At 47.8% G+C, this 23,311-nt stretch overlaps 1 protein-coding gene across 4 annotated transcripts in view; it reads left to right on the plus strand.

Moving 5' to 3' along the window:
- The window catches only part of LITAF (lipopolysaccharide induced TNF factor), a 111,388-nt gene that overhangs the window by 58,432 nt on the left and 29,645 nt on the right, over positions 1 to 23,311 (plus strand). Inside the window, exon 1 of one of the 4 annotated variants that reach the window (XM_081256612.1) lies at positions 21,807 to 21,855. The exons of the other annotated variants lie outside the window; for them this stretch is intronic. The gene's annotated coding sequence lies outside the window, so the exon portion shown is untranslated. Of the gene's footprint in view, positions 1 to 21,806; positions 21,856 to 23,311 lie in introns of those variants that run through there. 4 annotated transcript variants of the gene reach the window in all.

A 23,311-nucleotide genomic window follows, 5' to 3' on the forward strand; every position in this document is an offset into this window, starting at 1 on the left:
CTGCATTGGGAGCACAGAGTCTTAACCGCTGGACCACCAGGGAAGTCCTCATTGTTATTTTCTAACAGTTTTATTGAGACGTCATTCACATACCATATGACTCACCCATTTAAAGTGTACAGTTCAGTGGCTTTTAGTATACACAGAGTTGCGCAACCGTCACAGTTTTAGAATATTTTCGTCATCTGGAAAAGAAACCCTATCCCCTTTAGCTATTACCTTCCACTCCACCCTCCCCTCAGCCCTAAGCAACCACTAATCTACTTTCTGTCTCTGTGGATTTGCCTATTCTGGACATTTCATGTCAATGGAATCATACAAAATGTGACCTTTCGTGTCTGGCTTCTTTCACTGAGTATCATGTTTTCAAGGCTCATCCACATCACAGCATCAAGCAAACTTCATTCCTTTTATGGCTGAATAATATTCCATTTTATGGACAGACCACATTTTGTTTATCCATCTGTCTGTTGATGGACATGTGGGTTGTTTCCCCCTTTAATTATTGTGAATAATGCTCTTATGAACATCCACATACAGGTTTTCAGTTCCCTCTCGAATCTCCAAGTCTTAAGGAAGCCGTTCAAATGCCCACCTGTGGGCCTTTCTCATGCTCAGATTCCCCCACCTGGGATCCCACCTGCCCAGTCAAGTCCGACTTACTCCTCAGAATCTAGCTTACATCCTTTATCTCACAGTGACCGCTCCCTGTGCCTCTTGGTCCTGTTGCCCACTTGGCTGTGTGACCTTTGTCTACTCACTCAACCTTTCTGGACCCCAGTGCCTTTATCTGTAAGGCAGGGTTCTAATTATGACTCCATGAGGCTCCTATGAGGATTTAGATGGCAAGAGCTCTATGGGCAGAAAGCCTGGGGAAGGGTGATGAGGTATTGGGTGGACATTTGTTCATGTCTTAAGCCAGCCGTTCTCATCCTGCCAACTTCCGGCCCTGAGCTAGGCCCTGGTTGCTGCCATAAACCACTCTCATCCTGCCTTTAGGAGTTCAGGCTATAGCAGAGGTTCCTAACCAGGGAAGAGTTTGCCCCTGGGACATTTGGCAATGGACATCTTTGGTTGTCACAATGTGGGGGTGGGAGGGGTGCTACTGGTATCTGGTGGGTAGAGGCCAGGGACACTGCTAAACATCCTACAGTGCACAGGTCAGGCCCAGAACAATGAATGATCCAGCTCCAAATATTAATATTGCCAAGGTTGAGAAACACTGATTTAATGGTATGATTGTTATTCATTTTTCATGTGTGTATGTATTTATCTGTAAGCTTGCCTTTTGCCACAATGAATGAGAAGTAACTAACAAAGATATCAACAGAGCAATGAAATTTTTTCTAATGAGGAAACTGTGAAAAATAATAGGAGGGAAAGAAAATAAAACAACACTCATGTTAAAGCACGCTTCTGCTTCCAGAGCTGGGATGTGCATTTGGTCTGAGCTTCCTAGTGGCCAGAGCAAAGGGGGAAACGCAATCAATTTTAAGATTCACACTGTTCCAAAGGTGAAAACAAATCAAGGGTTCAGGGGAAGTCTGGCTTTCCTGGGCCTGAAGAACTCAGTGCTTTTCTCTTACAGGCCCTTATAAAGGGGCCACAACAACGTGCTAGGGCTGATAGCACCAAAGCAGGCCGTGATGTAAGGCTGAGGCCAGCTGGGCAAAGGCAGCCTTTTTTCGAGTGCCTGCCCTGAGTGTGGTGGTTTACTTTCCCAGATGGAAGGCAGAAAGCAGGGCCCATGCTTTACGCAGTTCAGAATGGTGATAGGAACAGGGGCTCTGGAGCCAGACTGCCTGGGGTCAAGGCCTAGAATGACTCCCAGGTAGCTGTGTGACCTTCAGCCATTGTTTAAACCTCTCTGAGCTCAGTTTCCTCATCCATAAAATGGGGCCCAAATAGTACTTACTTCACAGGGCTGTTGGGAGAATTAAATGAGATAGCATGTGCCCAAGGCTGACCCCAGACTTGGCAGAAGTAAATAGTTAATCCAGCTATTATTTCTGTGCCATGGAGGGTGCTGGGTAAATACTTTTGGGACACCTGCATTTTTTTTTTTCACAAGTAATGAAAGATTCAGCCTTTGGAGTGGGGGGTATGTGTTTGGGATCCACTCCTGCTGTGGAAGGCAGTGAAAGGGTGAAGGGTCTTGGCTGGGGAAGTCCTACGGCCAGACATGGTCAGATCTGATCCCACTGTTTTCCTACTTAAAACCTTCTCTGACTCATCACATAAGGGCAGTATTCAAATGCTTGATCCCAGACCCTGGGGGCCCGTCCCTGACTTACCACCAACATTTCTTTCTACACCCACCTCCATCCTACGCCCCAGTAATTCTGAACTCCAAGCGACTGTTAACGTCCCAGGCCTTTGCCCATGTGGTGCCCTCTGCCTGGAATGCTCTTCCTCCCTGTCTGCCTAAGACTGGACTTGAGCATCAGCCCTTTTAAAAAGGCTTTGTTGGATTTCCTACCTGCCAGGGGACAGTAACCTCTTCTTTGTATCCACCTCCCTCCCCAGCTACTCCACTAAGACTGCAGTCAGAACACATATGCATTCATTCACTCACTCACTCTTTTTTTTTTTTTGACTGCGCTGGGTCTTTGCTTCGTTGCGGTGCACGGGCTCTCTAGTTGTGATGTGTGGGCTCCAGAGCATGTGGGCTCTCTAGTTGCGGTGCACGGGCTTACTTACTCCACGGCATGTGGGATCTTAGTTCCCTGACCAGAGATCGAACCTGCGTACCCTGCATTGAAAGGCGGATTCTTAACCGATGGACCACCAGGGAAGTCCCCTCACTCACTCATTGACTCAGTTACTCATTCATTGATGCAGTCACTCATTCATTAGTTCCTCACTCACTCATTGATTGATTGATTCATTGATTTGTTCCTTCATTCATTCATAAATCAACTACTGAAAGCTTCCTGTTTACCAGCTACTTTTCTAGGCACTGGGGATACAGTAGTGAAAAAAACAGACAAAAATCACCCTCCTTGGGCCTCCGTGTCTCCAGCCCTTACACCTAGTAAGTGCTTAATAAACCAGCCCGACATTAAGTTCTCCGACTTTAGCTTCTGCCTCATGCCCTGGGTCCTTGGGACATGGCTATTTGGTCCCCCAAACATGTCCCGCAGGCTCCCATCTCCTTGTTCTTGCTGTTCCTTCCTTCTGGAATGCCCCATGGTCATCTGCACTTTTCAGGGTCAGAGGCAGCAGCTCAGAGAGGTTGCCGAGCTTGCGTTGGGTCACACAGCTAGTACACCCCAGAGCCACAGTCGAACTCAGTTCCTTCAACTGCAGAGCCTGTCAGGCTAGCAGCTGGGTGCCAAGCACGGTTTGTGCAAGGTCTGTGGCTCTGAAGACTGGTCATATCCCTGACCCCTTGTAATGGACCTAGGGTCTGAGATTGGAGAAGGGACATGACCTTGAATGATGCCTTGAGACCCCAGGCTGGGGTCCAGCAAGCAGCCTGTCAGGGTGGCAGAAAGGAAAGACTAAAATCAGAGGCTGTATCCTGTGATGCAGCTGGCCTAGGTTCAAATCCTAGCTCCACCACCTACTGAGTTCTATGACTTGGCTAAATTACTTCACCTTTCTGAGCCACAGTCCTTTCACCTATAAAATGGGGTTTATTATAGTCTCTACCCATTGGGTTATTGTAAAGATGAAAGGAGATGCCATATGTAAAATACCAAAATGATATAACCCAATAATTGTTAGCCATTATTAGTGTTATTCAGAATTATTAGTGTTAATATTACTTTATTAGTTAATTAAAATTGTTCAAAATAAATAATAAGAGGACTCAGCCAGGGCGGGAGGGATAAATTGGGAATTGGGGATTAACAGATAAACACTACTATACAGAAAATAGATAACAAGGACCTACTGTATAGCACAGGGAACTGTAGTCAGTATCTTGTAAGAACCTATAATGGAAAAGAATCTGAAAAAGAAAAAAAAGAAATATATATATATAGCTGAATATATAATATAAAATATATATGTAACTGAAAAAGAATATGTATATATAACTGAATCACTTTGCTGTACACCTGAAACATTGTAAATCAACTATACTTAAAAAAAAAATACCATAAATTCCCTGGCAGTCCAGTGGTTAGGACTCTGTGCTTTCACTACCAAGGGCATAGGTTCAACCCCTGGTCAGGGAACTAAGATCCCGCAAGCTGTGTGGCAGCATAGCAAAAAAAAAAAAAAAAAAAAAAAAAAAAAAAAATCAGCCTTGGCCTCACCTCCTCCAGGAAGCCCTCCCTGACCACCACACCCAGATGTACCTAGAACCTCTACATCCTTCCCTCGTGCCCTTTTTCCATTGACCATTATAAATACATTTGGTGGTCTCCTTTAAGATCTTTCTCCCCACTGGACTTAAACTTGGTCTCGGCCATTACTTGTTCTCCTGGGCCTGCCACAATGGCTGGCAGCTATTGATGAGAAATAAATATCTGTTGCATGACCGAACAGGGTTAGGGCAACCTGAGATGACTTTGCTTCTCCTTCAGGGGCCCAGAGGAGGATGTTCCTGGAGTCCTCCTGGAGGAGAGAAAGTGGGTTAGGAATCCCTCTACAGGGCACCGATGGGGTCTAGGGGTGGAGAGGGGATTAACTCCTGGCCCTGGAAATCATGCCAAGTGCCTGTCTGTCTTCATGTTGCTGGGGAACAGTTGGGTGTGGGTGAGGCCAGCCTTGCCCAGCAGTTTCCTCACCTGCAGATTGAGGGCTGTTGTCAGGTTAAGGGTAGCACTTGGCACAGTGAGATAGCGCCCCACGCCCTCTTCACTGGTCTATTCTATCCTCGCTGTGTGGCCTCGGGCAAGTCACTTCACCTCTCTGGGCTCAGTTTTGTCCTTTGTAAAATGGGACAACAAAAGGCATCACCTCTTGGTATGGCTGCCTGGGTTAGACAGATGAGAAAATGCATGGGGTCCAGCCTGAGAAGTACTCTGAAAATGTGAGCTGTCGTTTTGATTATTTTTTCTTCTCATTTGGTAACCCAGCAAGTGTTTACTGAGCACCTACTATGGGCCAAATGAGCTGAGTGCCAGGTGCTAATGACACCGTGAACAGGATCCTGTTTTGAACAAACCAGATTCTTTTAAAAACATTTATGAGACTGTCAGGGAAATATAAACCCAGATTGGATGACATTGGATGAAATTCAGAAGTTGTTCATTTTGGGGTGAGGGGTGGGGGCACATCGTAGTTTTGTGGTTATATTTTTCAAAAGAGTTCTCATCTTTTAGAGACTCAACCCAAAGTGTTTACAGATGACATATGATGTCAAGGATTTGCTTTGAAACAATTCAGTCTGTAAAACTAAAATTCTTCTTTTTTAATTTTTTTGGCCGCACCTTTCGGCTTGGAGGATCTTAGTTCACCGACCAGGGATTGAACCTGGGCCCTTGGCAGTGAAAGCGTGGACCGCCAGGGAAATCCCTAAAATTATTCTTTTTTAAAGTTTATTTTTAAAAAATCCAGTGACGGAGGAAGGCGTGGGGATACATAGACGGTATCAGATGGACCACAAGTAGGTGATGGGGAAGCTGTTTGTAATGGTCCATAATGAGTCTAACAAAAAGGCATCTCTTAACCACATGGGTAATTACACACCCTCAGTGAGCGATGCCCTAAGGAGAAGATGGGAAGCTGGAGATGGGGGTGGGAGGCTTTGGAGGTCAAAGGCCATGGTGAGAGTTTGGTCTTGATCCTAAGTGGGCAGCCGGTGATAGGTTTCGGCCGGGACCATGGCGCCTGGCTTGGTGCGGTTGTGAGAATGCTAAGTAACTCGCTGAAGGGCTCAGAACAAGCACACTGCTGGGGACTTCGTCAGAGCCCTTCTTTTTGTTCTTTCTTGTCCTCAATCGCTCCACTCCAACACTGAGCTGGGGAGGGCTCCATACCCTTGGGAAGGGGGGGTGTCACACAGGAAAAGTGCAACCTCCTTTCCTCCTTGCCAACCCTTAGAGAAGTGTGCAAGGGTCTTGCCTGGAAGCAGGAAGCTGCAGATTTTCAGCCACGAGGACCCAGGCTTTGTGGGGGTCTGCGGGGTCCCCGAAGCCAGAGCCGACACTGAGCTGTGTCCCCACCCATCCATCTACCCCATCTAGCCAAACCATAGGCCTTGTCTTCCTTGCTCAGCATTTTCCCACGACTGAATGTCTGTGTCCCCCTCAAATTAATATGTTGAAGCCTAACTTTCAATGTGATGGTGTTAGGAGGTGGGGTCTTTGGGAGGTGAGTAGGTAATGAGGGTGGAGCCCTTGTGAATGGGATTAGTGCCCTTATAAAAGAGACCCCAGAGAACTCCCTCCACCCTTCCACCATGTGAGGACACAGAGAGAAAACAGTCATCTAGGGCTTCCCTGGTGTCGCAGTGGTTGAGAGTTCACCTACCGATGCAGGGGACGCGGGTTCGTGCCCTGGTCCGGGAAGATCCCAAATGCCACGGAGCGGCTGGGCCCGTGAGCTGTGGCCGCTGAGCCTGCGCGTCCGGAGCCTGTGCTCCGCAACGGGAGAGGCCACAGCAGTGAGAGGCCCGCATACCGCAAAAAAACAAAAAACACCCCCAAAAAACCCAGTCATCTAAGAACTGGGAAGTGGGCTCTCACCGATGTAGAATCTACCAGCCCCTCGATCTTGGACTTCCCAGCCTCCAGAACTGTGAGAAATAAATGTGCGATGTTTATAAGCCATCTTGTCTGTGGTATTCTGGTATAGCAGCCGACCTGACTAAGCCACCAGCAGAACATGCTCTGGACCACATTTTTTTTTTTTTTTTTGGTGGAGGTGCCGGGGATGGACCACATTCTTCATGGTGACAGCCTACCGATGAAGTCCATCCTCCCAGCCCTGGCTTTGGGATGCTGAGGGCCTGGCTCCAGGTTCCCACTGTGGAAGGAGAGGAAGTGATGCCCTCCCTGCCCTCCGGAGTCCTCGAGGGCTGGCCAGGGTGAGGGTACGCTCCGCTGTGGCTCAGGCCCTGGCCAGTTCCCACAGCAGGAGAGGAAGTCTCTCTCTTTGCTACGTTGCTGTCTCTTCCTGACACAGGGCGCCTGGGTCACAGATGTTTCACGTCAGGAGTCAGAGGTGGTGGTGACTTAATCATGCCAGCCTGCAGTTCCTTAAAAAGGTGTGGGTCTCAGCCCTTTCAGAAAGCAGTTTGACAGAGTGTTTCAGGGGCTGGAAAGGCCTACACTTTCCTTTCCAGCGATCACGCTTCTGGGAATTTGCCCAAAGGAACTAATCCTAAAACAAGGAAAGAAAGACTGAGTGCCCAGTGATATCTACTGCCGTGACATTTGTGATAGGAATCACTGGGCATGATACATCTGTTGTAACCCCTTCGTGGATTCTTTTTTTTTTTTTTTTTTTTGGTGGTACACGGGCCTCTCACTGTTGTGGCCTCTCCCGTTGAGGAGCACAGGCTCCGGACGCGCAGGCTCAGCGGCCACGGCTCACGGGCCCAGCCGCTCCGCGGCATGTGGGATCTTCCTGGACCAGGGCACGAACCCGTGTCCCCTGCATCGGCAGGCGGACTCTCGACCGCTGCACCACCAGGGAAGCCCCTTTGTGGATTCTTAAGAGGCATTTAGAAGAAGGAGTTATGAGAGCTCTTTATCAACATAGAAAATACTTATGATATAACACTGAGCTGAAAACACAATGTGGGGATGGCAGGCAGGGCTAGTGGAGGGGTCTGTTGATTTTCCTAACAGTCTGTGATATCCTCCTATTGCTCTAAATGGCAGGAAAACTGGCCTGTGTGTGGCGAGGGGGCGTTCCAGGCCCCTCCCCATCTGGCAGACGCATCACCAGGGCTCTGCACGACAATCTAGCCCCAAAACTGGTGCGCCTGTTCCATTTTCGAAAATGGAGAGTGACAGCTTAAGGCGTGTCTCCTTTTTTGGATGATCCTGTGGCTTTCTGGAGGGGAAGAGAAGGACGGGTGGAAAAAAAACAGGGAGGCCCTTATAGCCTGCTGGGAGGCACAGCCCCTCGGGGTAGGGATTTGGTCTTTTTCACATCAAAAAGTTGTTGACAGCTCAAACAGCACAGCCTCTTTCCTGGAGACTGAGGCAGGGATGTTTATTTTTACTAAAAGGTTTAAAAAGTTCTTTATTTTATTGCAAAAGCAATGCATGCTCATTGTTTAAAAAAGAAAAAACCAAATAGTATAGAATTGTGTAAAATAAAGCCCCTGCCTGCCTCCCTCTTCTCTTCAGAGGGAAACTCTCTTGGTTCGTTGGGTCCTTTCTTTTAGATATGTTCCATATCAGGGGTTTTCAAACTTTTTGTTTAGCTATGAGCCACAGTGAAAAAATAGATTTTGCATTGTAACCCAGTACACACGGACAGTGGAATATAGGTAGAACAGAAGTTTTATGCAATGATGCTTATTATAAGGAATGCTGGCTGGGGTTGTCTATTCTGTTCTGTTTTGTTCTATGACAGTCTATTCCATTCTATCCCATTTCCTTTAAAAAGAAAGGTGGCTGGTCTTAACCCAGTCACATAATTTCATGTCTCACATGCCTTGGTGTAACCGTCAGTGAAACTACAGCTGTAGATGTTTTTGTTTTTGTTTTGTTTATTTATTTAAAAATATCTATTTATCTACTTATTTATTTGGTTGCACTTGGTCTTAGTTGAAGCTCTTGGGTTCCTTAGTTGTGGCACACAGGCTCCTTAGTTGCAGCATGTGAACTCTTAGTTGCGGCATGCACGTGGGATCTAGTACCCTGACCAGGGATCGAACCCAGGCCCCTACATTGGGAGGGCAGAGCCTTAACCACTGCGCCACCAGGGAAGTCCCCTGCTGTAGATGTTAATAATACATAACGTCACTGTTCTCGACTCCTCGTTCTATGACTTGCTTTTCACACTTGAGGATTTTACAGCCCACTTTCTGTAAATGGACATAGAGCACTATTTCTTCCTCCTTAATGGCAGCAGAGGAAAAATCATGAGTGGTTTTTCATGAGGTGTTTGTCCAGCTTCCTTTTTTTTTTTTTTTTGTGGTATGCGGACCTCTCACTGTTGTGGCCTCTCCCGTTGCGGAGCACAGGCTCCGGACGCACAGGCTCAGCAGCCGTGGCTCACAGGCCTAGCCGCTCCGCGGCATGTGGGATCTTCCCGGACCGGGGCACAAACCCGTGTCCCCTGCATCGGCAGGTGGACTCTCAACCACTGCACCACCAGGGAAGCCCGTGTCCAGCTCCTTCTTAACAGCCATTCGCCTTGTCTCCACGTTGGGCTGTCATCAGCGAGGTTTGGGGGAGGGGATACCCCATCCATGCACAGCTACAGGGGCATCTGTGCAGTGATTCCCAGCATGGGATCCGCAGGTCAGGAAGAAAGCACCCCTCAGACATCATGATTGCTGCTGGGAATGGCCTGGGGTGGGGGGTTCATTGAGGCGTGCGTCTAGGGGCACAGAGGACACTTTGCTCCCACAGGGTCCCCTACACCCAATGACCGCACAGGATTTTGTTTTGTATCACACCCTGCTTACGATGCTGGGAAATACATATGTGGGTTTTAGAAATGAGTCGGGTTCCAATTCACTTCTTCTTTCTCCTCCTTTGCTTCCTCTTTTGTCACTCGAGGGCGTTGGAGGAGGGAACCCTCCTCAATCCTGATTCCAAAGCTCTTCCACATCGATGGCTTTTCTGTCTGGAGTCCTTGGGCCTTTTATATTGTGTGACTTGGGCAGTAAGTTCCCAGGGGGTCAAAGCTGGTTCCATGCACGTGTGTACATGAGTTGGACTGGGACCCTGCAGCTGCAGTGCATTAGAATGGGCACTTTATTTGCAGTCCTATCTTAGGTTCAAATCCTGGTTCTGACACTTACAAGTGGGAAAAACCTTGGGTCTTGGTTGCTTCATCTTTTATAAAATGGGGTTTAGAATTCCTACTCGGGGAAACAGGATAGAATAAGTCTGTGGGTAAGCGCACAGACTTTATTTATTTATTTTGGCTGTGCCTTGCGGTATCTTAGTTCCCCAACCAGGGATCGAACCTGTGCCCCCTGCAGTGGAAGTGTGGAGTCTTAACCACTGGACCACCAGGGACTTTAGAAAGAGCCTCTCTGGATTCTGATCTTGGCTTCACACTAACCCCACTGTGTGACCTTGGGCAAGCTACGTAACCTCTCTGTGTCTTGATTTCGTCATCTGTAAAATGGGGAGAATAATAACATCTATCTCCTAGGGTTCTTGCAAGGATTAAGTGAGTTAATAAACATGTTAGGCTGATGCCTGGCTATGCATTTATTATTATTGTTGTTTTTATTAAGAATGATGGGTTGTCATGAAGATTAAACAAGATGATGGATCTAGGGACTTCCCTGGTGGCACAGTGGTTAAGACTCTGAGCTCCCAATGCAGGGGGCCTGGGTTTGATCCCTGGTCAGGGAACTAGATCCCACATGCATGCTGCAACTAAGAGTTTGCATGCCACAACTAAGACCCGGCGCAACAAAGAAAAAAAAAAGATAATGGATCTAAATGCGCTCCTATTGGATTTGGCATGTAGTAAATGGTCACAATTTTTTAAAAGAAATGACAGTTTTAGACAGGGTATTTTTGGTTCGGAATGCAGTAGGTCTGGTAATGAACATTTAGCCCTGGCTCTGACTAGCTCAGGAGGGAGAAGAAATCTTAGAGGCTTCTGCTCAGGGGTTCTTCGCAAGTGTTTCTTCCACATTTCAGTGTCTCATTTCAGTGGCTCAGGAAGGTGGAGGAGGGGAGGATGGGGGTGGGAGAGACAACTTCCATCCCGGAAGGGTGGGTAGGTGAAAGGGGAAGCGGTGTACTTCGTCTTTTTTGTGGAAATGCTCTGGAAATAAGACTTCCTGGGGATGCTCCCAGGTTAGGGCCTCAGGGCTACATGTGCTTGGGGGTGGGGTGCAGAAAAGGGAAGTGGGGGGTGTCAGGGACATCAAGGTGTTCCCCACTTCCCCTCCAGCCTGCCTTCTCTTTATTCCAATGCCAGGCTTGTGCTGGGCATCTGGGACACATCCGTAAGCAGCACACCATCAGATGTGGGATAATAAACACGATGTCGTTAATGAGAGGGTAGTAAGTGTTACAGAAAAGTGGGGATGGGGTCAAGAGTGGGAGGGAGGGGCTGTACTTTCAGAGAGGGTGGTCGGGGTGGGCCTGGTTGAGAAGGTAACATTTAAGCAAAGGCTTGAAGGAGGGAGCCAGCCATGTTGATACCTGGGGTGCCAGTGGTTCAGGCAGGGGGAAACAGCCAGTGCAAAGGCCCTGAGGCAGGACAGTGCTGGAACAGCAGGGAGGCCTGTGTGGCTGAAGCAGAGTGAGTGAGATTGAGGGTGTTTGGAGACGAGGACAGAGCAGTAGTGAGGCTTAGATCACGTGGGGCTCTGGAGGCCTTGACTGTGGGGAAACTGAGTCAGGAGCTCAGGACGGGTCATGAGCATATTTGCTTGGGTGGGATTATTTTCTTTTTCTTTTTTTTTTTTTTTTTGGGGATTATTTTCTTATCACAGAGTTGTGGCTGCTGCTAGCAGATCGAAAGTGTGATTCCGGAAACAAAGGGCTCATAGGCCTTGTGGGTATTTGGTTTTGATGGAGGAGGTCCTTAAAAACAACGGCAACAAGTTTGGGCTTAGTAGATGCAAACTATTACATATAGTAAGGATAAAAAACAAGGTCCTTGGCTTCCCTGGTGGCGCAGTGGTTGAGAGTCCGCCTGCCGATGCAGGGCACACGGGTTCGTGCCCCGGTCCGGGAAGATCCCACGTGCCGCAGAGTGGCTGGGCCCGTGAGCCATGGCCGCTGAGCCTGTGCGTCCGGAGCCTGTGCTCCGCAACGGGAGAGGCCACAACAGTGAGAGGCCCGCGTACCACAAAAAACAAAACAACAAAAAAAACAAGGTCCTACCATATAGCACAGGGAACTATATTCAATATCCTGTGATAAACCATAATGGAAAAGAATATGAAAAAGAATGTATGTATGTGTGTAACTGAATCACTTTGCTGTCCAGCAGAAATTAACCCAACATTGTCAATCAACTACAATTCAGTTAAAAACAACTACCGCAGCAGCAACAGCAACACAATAAAAATAGCAGTTATGAACACCTGAAGCCTTCTATGTGCCAGGCCGCTTCCCTTCACGAGTTCGTCTCATTGTCACGACCTCACTGGAGATGCTGGGGCAGCAGAGAAAAGAGAGTCTGGAAGGAGGGGCTGGCTGAGGTCCAACCACCGGGAAGGAGCCAAGATGGGGACTGGGGCCCAGGCCTTGTGTCAGACCTGATGTCATCACCACTGCTCCATCTACTTCCTCAAACAGAGGGGGCCTGACTGCCCACCTCCCACCCCCAAGCCCTGGTCTGACCCTCTGGAGGTTGGGCAATTCTAGACTTCCCAGACCTACAGTTACCGCCCCTGGCCTGCACTTCTCCTTCTGGCCGGAAGAGAGACCAGCCTTGAACTGATGGACAAACACTGGCATTCAGGTTCAAATTCCAGGAATTGCAGAATCAGTCCAGCAATGTGCCCAGGAGAAAACCCCAAATGAGGAGGTCCCTTTGAAAGTTGAGTGGAAAGGTGGCTCTGGTGTTTGGGGCACCTGGAAAGACAGTGGTGCAAGAGATGGAGGGCCTCTGTGAAACAACAAGTCAGACCAAGAAAGATAACTATCATATGATGTCACTCACATGTGGGAATTTTTTTTTTTGGCTGCGCCGTGCGGCATGCAGATCCCAGTTCCCTGACCAGGGATTGAACCAGCGCCGCGCCCCGCCTCCCCGTGCCCCTGCATTGGAAGTGCAAAATCCCAACCACTGGACTGCCAGGGAAGCCTCTCACATGTGGAATTTGAAAAAAAAAAAAAAAAATCACCAAACTCATAGAAAAAGGGAACAGATTGATGGTTGCCAGAAGCCGGGGGTGGGGTGTGTGTGAAGTGGGTGAAGGTGGTCAAAGTGTACAAACTTCCAGTTATAAAATAAATAGGTCCTGGGGAGGTAATACACAGCATGGTGACTAGTTAATAATAATACTGCATCATATATTTGAAAGCTGCTAGGAGAATAGATCTTAAAATTTCTCATCACAAGGAAGAAAAGATTTGTAATTATGTGTGGTGATGGATGTTAACTACACTTATTGTGGCGGTCATTTTGCAATATGTACAAATATGGAATCATTATGTTGTACACCTGAAACTAATATATAATGTTTACATGTCAGTTACATCTCCATACAAAAATATTAAGGAAAAGTGGCTAAGGGCCTCTGTGGGTGCTCCAAGGGAAGAGAGGAACCTTCATGGAGACCTTGGCTGGGGGGTGGAGGTGGGAAGTTGGCTGTTCCCTTTCAGACTAGGGAGGGCCAGGTGTTGCTTGGAAATGCTTATTTTTGTTTTGTGGGTTGCGGCTCTGTAGGAGGCTACATTGGAGAGAAAGACTCTGAGGTTCAACAGCCTGAAAGATACAGGTCTGGGTGATCTAGAAGGCTCTACACCAAGAAGCTCTCCACAGCGTGGTGACTAAACATGGAGCCAGCCAGCCTGGGTTCAAATTGCCACTGCTACCATTACTAGCTGTGTGACTTTTGGCAACTTGCTTAATCTCTCTGGGCTCCAATGGCTACATCTGTAAAGTAGAGATGATAATACTTCCCTCACAGGGTTGTTGGGAGCACCATTTGTTAAATAAATATGATTCTGGGATTCAGGCTCCACCCACACCGCCCCTTCTCCCCACCCAGGGCTGTTGGAATGGATCCCAGAGAACGAAGCTCTTTGCCATGAAGACATTTGTTTCCGGGAAGCTACAGCAATTAGAAAGAGCCAGGGATGATTGCAAAGTCACAGGGTACTCATTATTGATTCATTACCTATCTCCTGCTCCCAACCAGAACATAAAATCCAGGGGAGTTGGGACTTTGCCCTTTGTTTTGTTACCCCAGCTCTAGGCCCTGGAACAGTCCTGGCACCCAGGACACATCAGCTGAGGGAGTCAGAAGGCTGTGCGACAGTCTCAGGAGTCAGCTGGACTTGGTTCAAATCCCATCTCCAGGCACCTTCTTGCTGTGTGACTTGGGGCTTGTTACTTAACCTCTCTGGGCCTCAGATGCCTCATCTGTAAAACAGGAGGTTTTTGTTTTTAAGAAAAGGAGATAATGGATATAAAAGTGTCCAGTGTCCAGCACCCAGCAGGGGTAGGGTTAGTGTTAGTGTTTCCCATCACTATCATCATCATCGTCCTCCTCCTTCTGCACTGGGGGTTTATTCTGCATCCTTGGCCCATTGCTGTGGTCAGGGTATATCTTGTTAAATAGAACCACAGGCACACAGCATGTTATTTAGGTGGTGTTATTGAGGGGATCAGGCCTCGCATCCTGAGGACCTGTTTTTCCCTGCAGTTAATGGGCTACCCCCCAAGCAGGTAACAAAGTTCTCACTCTAGGCAGGCCAGGAAAGGCCCCACTTGCTACTTCTTCTGGGCCTGGTGAAGACAGAGGCCTGGCTAGTTTGGGGACAGTCTCCCACACCTCCAGGGAAAGGCTGACCCATGTAATTGCAGGGACAGGGAAACTCACCCGGGCCTCCACCTGGGCCACTGTCTGTAGGTGCCATCGCTTTGGTGCACCAGGCAGGTAGCATTGCCAGATAGAATAGAGAACGCCCAGTTAAATGTGAATTTCAATAGAGAATGCCCAGTTAAATGTGAATTTCAGACCAACGGTGATTTATTTTTTCTAGTTTTAAGTATGTCTTGTACAATGCTGAGAATATATTACAAGTCTGCAACACTGCAACATTCGGGACATACTTATACTAAACAATTACTTGCTGTTTATCTGAAATTCAAATTTAACTGGGAGTCTTGTGTTTTTATTTGCTACATCTGGCAACTCCACCAAGGCCTCTCTCTGCCCCTGAATTCACTCCAATTCAGCTCTATCTTGGCAGCAGCAGAAGCAAAGAGCTTATCCAGGGCAAGAGCCTGGGCAAGGGCAGTGAGCTAGGATCTGGGCACGGGGAGGGCCTCGCCTGTCCCTGGCCTCAGTTTCCCCATTTGTGTAACTCAGCAGGAAGAATCTCGGCTGCACAGGGCTTTTGCAAGGATGAATCGTGTGATGTGTGTGGGAAACATATTTTGGAAATGAAAAAGGTGTTATGGAAACATTAGTTACCAGAATTCATTGTTATGAATAACACAGACCAGTCAGTGGAGGCTGTTTCTGGCAACTGGTTTCCTTTTTTGAAAATTAGTTTTCCTAAACCAGCAATTTGTGTTTGTTTCTTAAAATGTTAGAAAATGGGCTTCCCTGGTGGTGCAGTGGTTGAGAGTCTGCCTGCCGATGCAGGGGACACGGGTTCGTGCCCCAGTCTGGGAAGACCCCACGTGCCGCAGAGCGGCTAGGCCCGTGAGCCATGGCCACTGAGCCTGCGCGTCCGGAGCCTGTGCTCCGCAACGGGAGAGGCCCCAACAGTGAGAGGCCCACGTACCACAAAAAAAAAAAAAAGGTTAGAAAATGGAAAGTAGCAAAAGGAGAGGAAAAATCCTAATTCTCCTCACTCAGAGACAACTATTTATCACGTTCTTTTATCCTTGAAAAAGTGTGAAGACATTTTTCCAGGTGTATGTGTGTGCATTTTTTTTTCTTTTTAACAAAAAATGGGATTATAGCCTGCATTCTTTCATGCAAACTGTTTTTCTCCCCTGGCTGCTGAAATTTCAGAATATACCCAGAGGACATCTCCCCCTTTCTGTCTGGTTCATGTGATGCCAGGGGTGTTGGCATGTAATGTGTCCACTTCCCAGATCTTGTTCTGGGCCCTTTCAGGTTAGAATACAGCTGCAAAATCTTCAGTGGGAAGAGAAACAGTCACAGATGTATGTATAACTGCCCCCCCTCTGCTGTGTCCTCACAGAGCGTACGTGAGATGCCTGGTTTACTTTTATTTTTTTAATTGAGATAAATTCACATAATATAAAATTTAACATTTTAACCATTTTAAACTCTACAATTCAGTAAACTTCACAATTCAAAATATTGCACAACCTTCACCATTACTGGCTTCCAGAACACTTTTAGCAACCCCCCAAAGAAACCCCATACCTATTACCCCACTCCTTCCAGCCCCTGGCAACTACCAATCAGCTTTCCGTATCTATAGAGTTTTCCTATTCTTGAAATTTCATATAAATGGAATCATATGATATGTGACCTTTTGTGTCTGGCTTCTTTCACTTAGCATCATGTTTTCAAGGTCCATCCACACTGTCGCAGGTATCAGTATTTCACTTCTTTTTATGATCAAATAATAGTCCATCATAAGGGTATACCCCACTTTGTTTATCTGTGCATCAGTTAGTGGACATTTGGGTTATTTCCATCTTTTGATTATTGTGAATAATGCTGTGAACATTCCTGTACAAATTTTTGTTTGGATACCTGTTTTCAATTCTTTTGTGTATATACCAGGGGTAGAATAGTGGCTGCACCATTTTATATTCCCACCAGCAATGTATGAGGGTTTCAATTTCTTCACATCCTCCCCAACGATTGTTATTTTCCATTAAAACAAAAAAAAAATTTTTATGACCACCATAGTGGGTATGAAGTGGTTTTTCATTGTGGTTTTGATTTGCATTTCCCTGATGACTAAAGATGTTGAGCATCTTTTCAAGTGTTAGTTGGTGTTTGTATATCTTCTTTGTAGAAACGTCTATTCAAGTTCTTTGCCAATTTTTTGTTTAAGTTAAATTTGTGTGTGTGTGTGGTAAAATATACATAACATAAAATTTATCATTTCAACCATTTTAAGTGTACAGTTCAGTGGCACCAAGTACATTCACAATATTGTGCAATCATCACCACTATCCATCTCTAAAACTTTTTTTTTTTAAAAGACTATTTTTGGGCTTCCCTGGGGGTGCAGTGGTTGAGAGTCCGCCTGCCGATGCAGGGGACACGGGTTTGTGCCCCGGTCTGGGAAGATCGCACATGCCACGGAGCGGCTAGGCCCGTGAGCCATGGCCGCTGAGCCTGCACGTCCAGAGCCTGTGCTCCGCAACGGGAGAGGCCACAGCAGTGAGAGGTCCGCATACCGCAAAAAAAAAAAAAAAAAAAAAAAATTGGGTTGATGTCTTTTTGTTGTTGACTTGTAAGGGTGCTTTATAAAATCTGGATATTAGATCCTGATCAAATGTACAATTTGCAAATATTTTCTCCCATTCTGTGGATTGTCTTTTCACTCTCTTGATACAGGCATACTTTATTTTATGCTGCTTTGCTTTATTGTGCTTTGTGGACATAGCATTTTTTTTTAGAAATTGAACGTTTGTGGCAACCCTGCATTGAGCAAGTCTATTGAAGCCATTTTCTCAAGAGCATTTGCTTATTTTGTGTCTGTCTGTCACATTTTGGTAATTCCCGAAATATTTCAAACTTTTCCATTACTGTTATATTTGTTATGGTGATCTGTGATCGGTGATCTTTGACGTTACTACTAAGACTAGCTGAAGACTCAGATGATGATTAGCAGTTTTTAGCAATAAAGTATGTTTTTTTTAGACATAATGCTATTGCACACAATAGACTATAGTAGCGTGTAAACATAACTTTTATATTTACTGGGAAACTAAAAAATTCGTGTGAGTTACTTTATTGCAATATTCACTTTATTGTGGTGGTCTGGAACTGAACCCATAATATAGCCGAAGTATGCTGTTAGTGTCCTTTTATGCACAAAAGTTTTTAATCATGATGAAGTTCAATTTATCTATTTTTTCCTTTTGTTGCTTGTGCTTTTGATGTCATATTTGAAAAACCATTGCCTAATCCAAGGTCATGAGGATTTACACTTTTGTTTCCTTCTAAGAGTTTTATAGTTTTTCCTTTTTTTTTTTTTTTTTTTTTAGTTTTTCCATTTTGAATTCATTTTTTTCTATAGTGTGAGGTAGGGATCCAGCTTCATTGTTGTTTTTTTTTGCAGTACGCGGGCCTCTCACTGTTGTGGCCTGTCCCACTGTGGAGCACAGGCTCTGGACGCGCAGGCTCAGCGGCCGTGGCTCACGGGCCCAGCCGCTCCGTGGCATGTGGTATCTTCCCGGACCGGGGCACGAACCCGTGTCCCCTGCATCGGCAAGCGGACTCTCAACCACTGCGCCACCAGGGAAGCCCCAGCTTCATTGTTTTGCATGTGAATATCCAGTTGTTCCAGCACCGCTTGCTGTAAAGACTCTTTTCCCATGGAATGGTCTTGATATCTTTCTCAAAAACCCATTGCCCACAGATGTATGGGTTCATAAGCTCAATTTTATTTCATTGGTTTATATGTCTATTCTTATGCCCATAACACATGCTTTGATTACTGTAGCTTTGTACTGAATAATAACTTTTGAAATTAAGAAGTGTGAGTCCTCTGACTTTGTTCTTTTTCACAATTGTTTTGGTTATTCAGAGTCCCTTGCAATTCCATATGAATTTTAGTGTCTGCTTATCTATTTCTGCCAAAGAGGCAGTTGGGATTTAGATAGAAATTACATTGGATCTCTACATAAGTTTGGGGAGTATTACCATCCATGATGGTTAGTTTTATGTGTCAACTTGGCTAGGCTATATTACCCAGTAATTCAAGTAAACGCTAATTTAGGTGTTGCTGTGAAGGTATTTTGTAGATGTGGTTAACTTCTACAACAAGTTGACTTTAAGGAGATTATTTTGGTAATTTGGGCCTTATCCAACCAGTTGAATGGCCTTAATGGCAAAACTGAGGTTTCCCAGAAGAATTCCACCTATGGACTAGAGCTTCAGCTCCTGCTCAGGAGTTTCGTATCTATCTCTCTATCTATATCTGTGTATCTATGTGTCTATGTATCTATCTATCTCTGGTTCCATTTCTCTGATAGAACTCCGATATACCACGTGAATATCTTCCCATTTATTTAGGTCTTCTTTGATTTCCTTCAGCAACATTCAGTGAAGAAGTCTTAAACTTCCTTAGTTAAACTGTTTTCTGCATTTCGTTTTTGTATTGTTCCTTGCTAGTGTATAGAAATGCCACTGATTTTTTAAATGTTGATCTGGTATCCTGCCGCCTTACAGAACTTGTTTATTTGCACTAACAGTTTTTGTGGATTCCTTAGGATTTTCTATATACAAGATGATGTCATCTACAAATAGAGATAGTTTTACTCCTTCCTTTCCAATCTGGGTGCTTTTTATTTCTTTTTCTTGCCTAAGTGCTTTGGCTAGAACTTCTAGTACAGTGTTGAATAGAAGTTGCGAAAGCAGACATCCTTGCTTGTACTTGATCTCAAGGGGGAAAGCATCCTGTCTTTCATCATGGAGATGATGTTTGCTTTGGGCTTTTCGTAGATGCTCCTTATCAGGTTGTGGAAGTGTCTTTCTATTCCAAGTTTGTTGAGTGTCTTTATATCTTGAAAAGGTGTTGGATTTGGGAGACTTCCCTGGCGATCCAGTGGTTAAGACTCCACACTTCCACTGCAGGGGGTGCGGGTTTGACCCCTGGTTGGGGAACTAACTAAGGTCCCACATGCCGTGTGGTATGGCCAAAAAATGGAGAAAAAAAAAAAGGTTTTGGATTTTGTCATATGCTTTTTCTGTGTCTATTGATGACACAGAAAAAGATGATTATGTGGCTGGTTTACTTCTCTTCCCTTCCTGGAAGCGTTGGGTTGGAAATTCCAACTCTGTGTTTTTTTCAGGGATCAAAAAAGGGTTACAGTTTTATAACTCTCCCCATAAATAATCGCAAACTCACGGATGCAGTAAGTATTTAGGACAGATGAGAAAACAAAACCAGCTCCTGTTGTGGCTCAGCAGTTGGGGGGAGAGAAATGAATGAAGATGGCTTAGCAATGAGTAATAGAGAAGGAAATTCAGGTGTGCGATTGCTTTTCCTTCAGTAGAAAGGAAGAAGGAAAGAAGAGGATGGGGGAGAGGGAGGAAGGAAGGAAGAAAGGCTGTTTCTTCAAGGTTTTGCTCTGACACATTTTCTGTAGGGCTCACCTCTTGCTATCAATGGTCTGTGATACTCTGTGTTAATGTCAAGACATCAGGTGTTGGGCACAATCCAGCTTTCTCTATAGTTGTTTTTGTTTTTTTTTCCGATACGCGGGCCTCTCACTGTTGTGGCCTCTCCTGTCGCAGAGCACAAGCTCGGGACGCGCAGGCTCAGCGGCCATGGCTCACGGGCCTAGCCGCTCCGCGGCACGTCGGATCCTCCCACACCAGGGCACGAACCCGTGTCCCCTGCATCGGCAGGTGGACTCCCAACCACTGCGCCACCAGGGAAGCCCTCTCTATAGTTTTAAAACAAGAAAAGATTGGCATCACTAATAACATCTACGTAGCAACTTCTCATGCTGGGGAGAACTTTGAAATCCCCTCCTTTAATTGAGTAATACGTCCAGGGCTGGTAGTAATACGTGGCTGCTGGTAGCTGGGTCCACGTGGTGAAAGGTGGTAACAGCTTTGGGCAGGGAAGAAGGGGACAGTTTGCTATAAGACATTGGGCAAGTCACTCTCTGCCTGGGTCTCAGTGTAAAGGGGGGGAGGGTTCCACCACCAGAGGAGTTCTGGGATCCAGGTCTATGAATCCGCAAGGGGGATTTTAGGCTCCCCGCCCAGGTGGCGTTTCTCTAGGTAGCCACATTAGGGTTCCACCCATTCTCCAGGACTCTGTACTCTCAAAGCCACATCAGCTTATCAGTGCCCTGTAATGACTTCCCAGGGGGACCTGCTGGATCAGGGCTGCTATTATTACTGTAGCAGCATAATGGGGGCTCTTATCAGATACGCAGCACCTGTTTAGGGGCAGAGGGTTTTGCTGAAACAGTAGTTACTGATTTCCAGTTTTCAGTGATGGAGGGGCCACGGGCCACCCTGGGGGCATACAAAGTACAATAGTTAGCAGATAGGGTAAGTTTTTTTTTTTAATGTCTATTGGAATATAATTGCTTTACAATGGTGTGTTAGTTTCTGCTTTATAACATAGGGTAAGTTTTATTTAACACAATCTGTGTTAAACGCTTTGCCTGCATTAGCTCACCTAATTCTCCCGTAGATCTTTTGAGATATGCACTGTTATGCCCATTTTACAGATAGGAGACTGAGGCTCAGAGAAAGTGGGCACTTGGTCAAAGGCACATAGAGCATCTTGGGCTGTCTGGATGCGTCTGAATGTACAGAAATTTGTTATGGGGAGAGAAGGGCCGCCCTCCGGAGGGCAGGGAGCACTGGATCCCTTGGCGCGGGATATGGAACTCGAGGGTGGGGGTCCGCATAGTCTGAGGGTGGGGAAGAAGGAATGCCAGAGATGGGGGACCCATGCGAGCCGGGGAGAGCAGGGGATGGAAATCAGGAGAGGAGATTCAAGGGTGTCCGGGCACGTGGCGGGGATCGACGAGCAGGGGCAGAATCCGAAAGGGGAGACACCAGTATGGGGCGAGTGGGGTCTGGGCTGAAACTGGGGGTTCCAGGGAGTGAACGGGGTCTGGGGTGTAACCCGGGGTGTTTCGAGGGTAGTGGGAGATCGGAGGGGTGGAGGGGAAGGGCAGAAGCCGGAGGGTCGCAGGTCCCTGGCGGGCTCTCAGGCCCGGGTTAGCGGCCCCCGCAGGTGGCTGGGCGCGGGTCCCGGCCGCGCGCGGAGGCGTGGAGAAGCCGGAAGCCGAAGCCGCAGCGTCCCGCCCCGGCCGGTCCAGCTCCCGCCCCCGCCGCCGGGAGCTCCTCCCCGCCGCCCGCCCGCCAGCCCGCCAGCCTGTACCGCCAGCTCAGACCTCCCGGCTCGACTGGCTGCGCGGGCGGCGGTGAGTGCGGCGCGGGAGGGCGGGCGGCCGGGGCGCGGGTGGGGGGCGCGGATGGAGGCGGGCAGCGGCCGGGGCGCGGATCGGGGGTACCCCGGCCCGGCGGTGGGGAGCGAGCGGGCTCCGTGGGGCGCGAGCACCTGCTCCGGGCTCCACGCGGGTCGTGGCGGCCGGGAACCCTGACGGGTCCCCGGGGTCGAGGTGGGGTGGAGGGCGTCGAGGTCCCGCCTCGATCTTCTGTGCGGGGCCGGTGAGGCCGGGTTTCCAGCCTCTCGGCGCCTGTTCCCGCCGCGGGACAGGCTGGTTCCGTTCCTGCTCTGCTAAGTGGGCAGATCGCCCGCGGATCGCGCGCGGTGGGGTCGTCCCGCCCCAACCTGAAAGCGCGCCCCTTCCTACTCGCGGGGCCGCCTCCCCGGAGAGAACGCCCCGAGGCTTTTCAGGAAAGTCTCAACTCGCTCTGGTGGCAGCTGTCTCAAAATTGAGATTTCCAGAATCATCACCCGGTGATTTAGAAACAAAACCAAATAACAAACAAAAAAGCCCGACGAATTTCCGGACGCCGGTCCCAGAAATTCGACTTCTAGGGGCCACGGCATCTGCGTTTTTCCCCTGACCCCGGGGGTTCCCTGCAGGTTTCAGGACGGCTCTCAGACGGTGACTGTGTGGACACCCGAGGGCCTAGGGAGCCCCCAGCAGATGAAAATCCGGGACACAGAGCAAAGGGAGCCTGGGCCCTGGCTAGACGCCCCCTTCATGGGGGGTAAGGTGGGTACCCTGTGAGTGCAGGGCTGGCCCAGGACCCCGTCCACTGCCGGTGCTGGATGGATGCCAGTGGCACATGCTGGCGAGGTGGACATCGCCCCTCCCTACTAAGATAGGCAGGTTGCCCCCTCCCCTCTGCTGTACAGGCCCCTGTGGATCTGGGCAGTGGGGTCATTGTTGTGCCAGAAGCCCTTGGTCAGGGTCAGGGAGAGGAGGTGATGGGAAATGGGTGTATTCTGGAAGGGCTGTGCATTCCAGGGATCAGGCCAGCTGGTCTTTGAATAGTTTTCTGGTGGCTTTTGTGCTTCCCATAAGTGGGGCTGATGTCATTGCCTGTTGGACTGAGCTTTGGTGGCTGGGAAATCCAGTTTCTGGAAGCCACAGGACCTTCCCATCTTAGCCCATCAGGGTAGACTCTCCCACCGGTCTTCCCAAGGGGAATAAATCCTTGGCCTGTTGAGCTGGCCCTGGTTCAGGCGGTGTCTGGAATGCAGGTTGGCCCTGTAGTTCCCCTGGGGCCCTTTTAAGGAAAGACATGGTTTGCATTAGTGTGTGCTTGACTGCCTCCCTTACCTTCCTACTCCTACCCCAAGACGTCTCTGGGTGACTCTTTTAAAATGGGACTAACCTGGATGCCGTGTAGTGGGATGAGCTGGTATCTGGGACTCCACCAGCATGTTTGGTTTTATCACAATTG

Source organism: Mesoplodon bidens (genome assembly GCF_964165515.1).
Source record: "Mesoplodon bidens genome assembly, chromosome: 15".
Taxonomy (NCBI): domain Eukaryota; kingdom Metazoa; phylum Chordata; class Mammalia; order Artiodactyla; family Ziphiidae; genus Mesoplodon; species Mesoplodon bidens.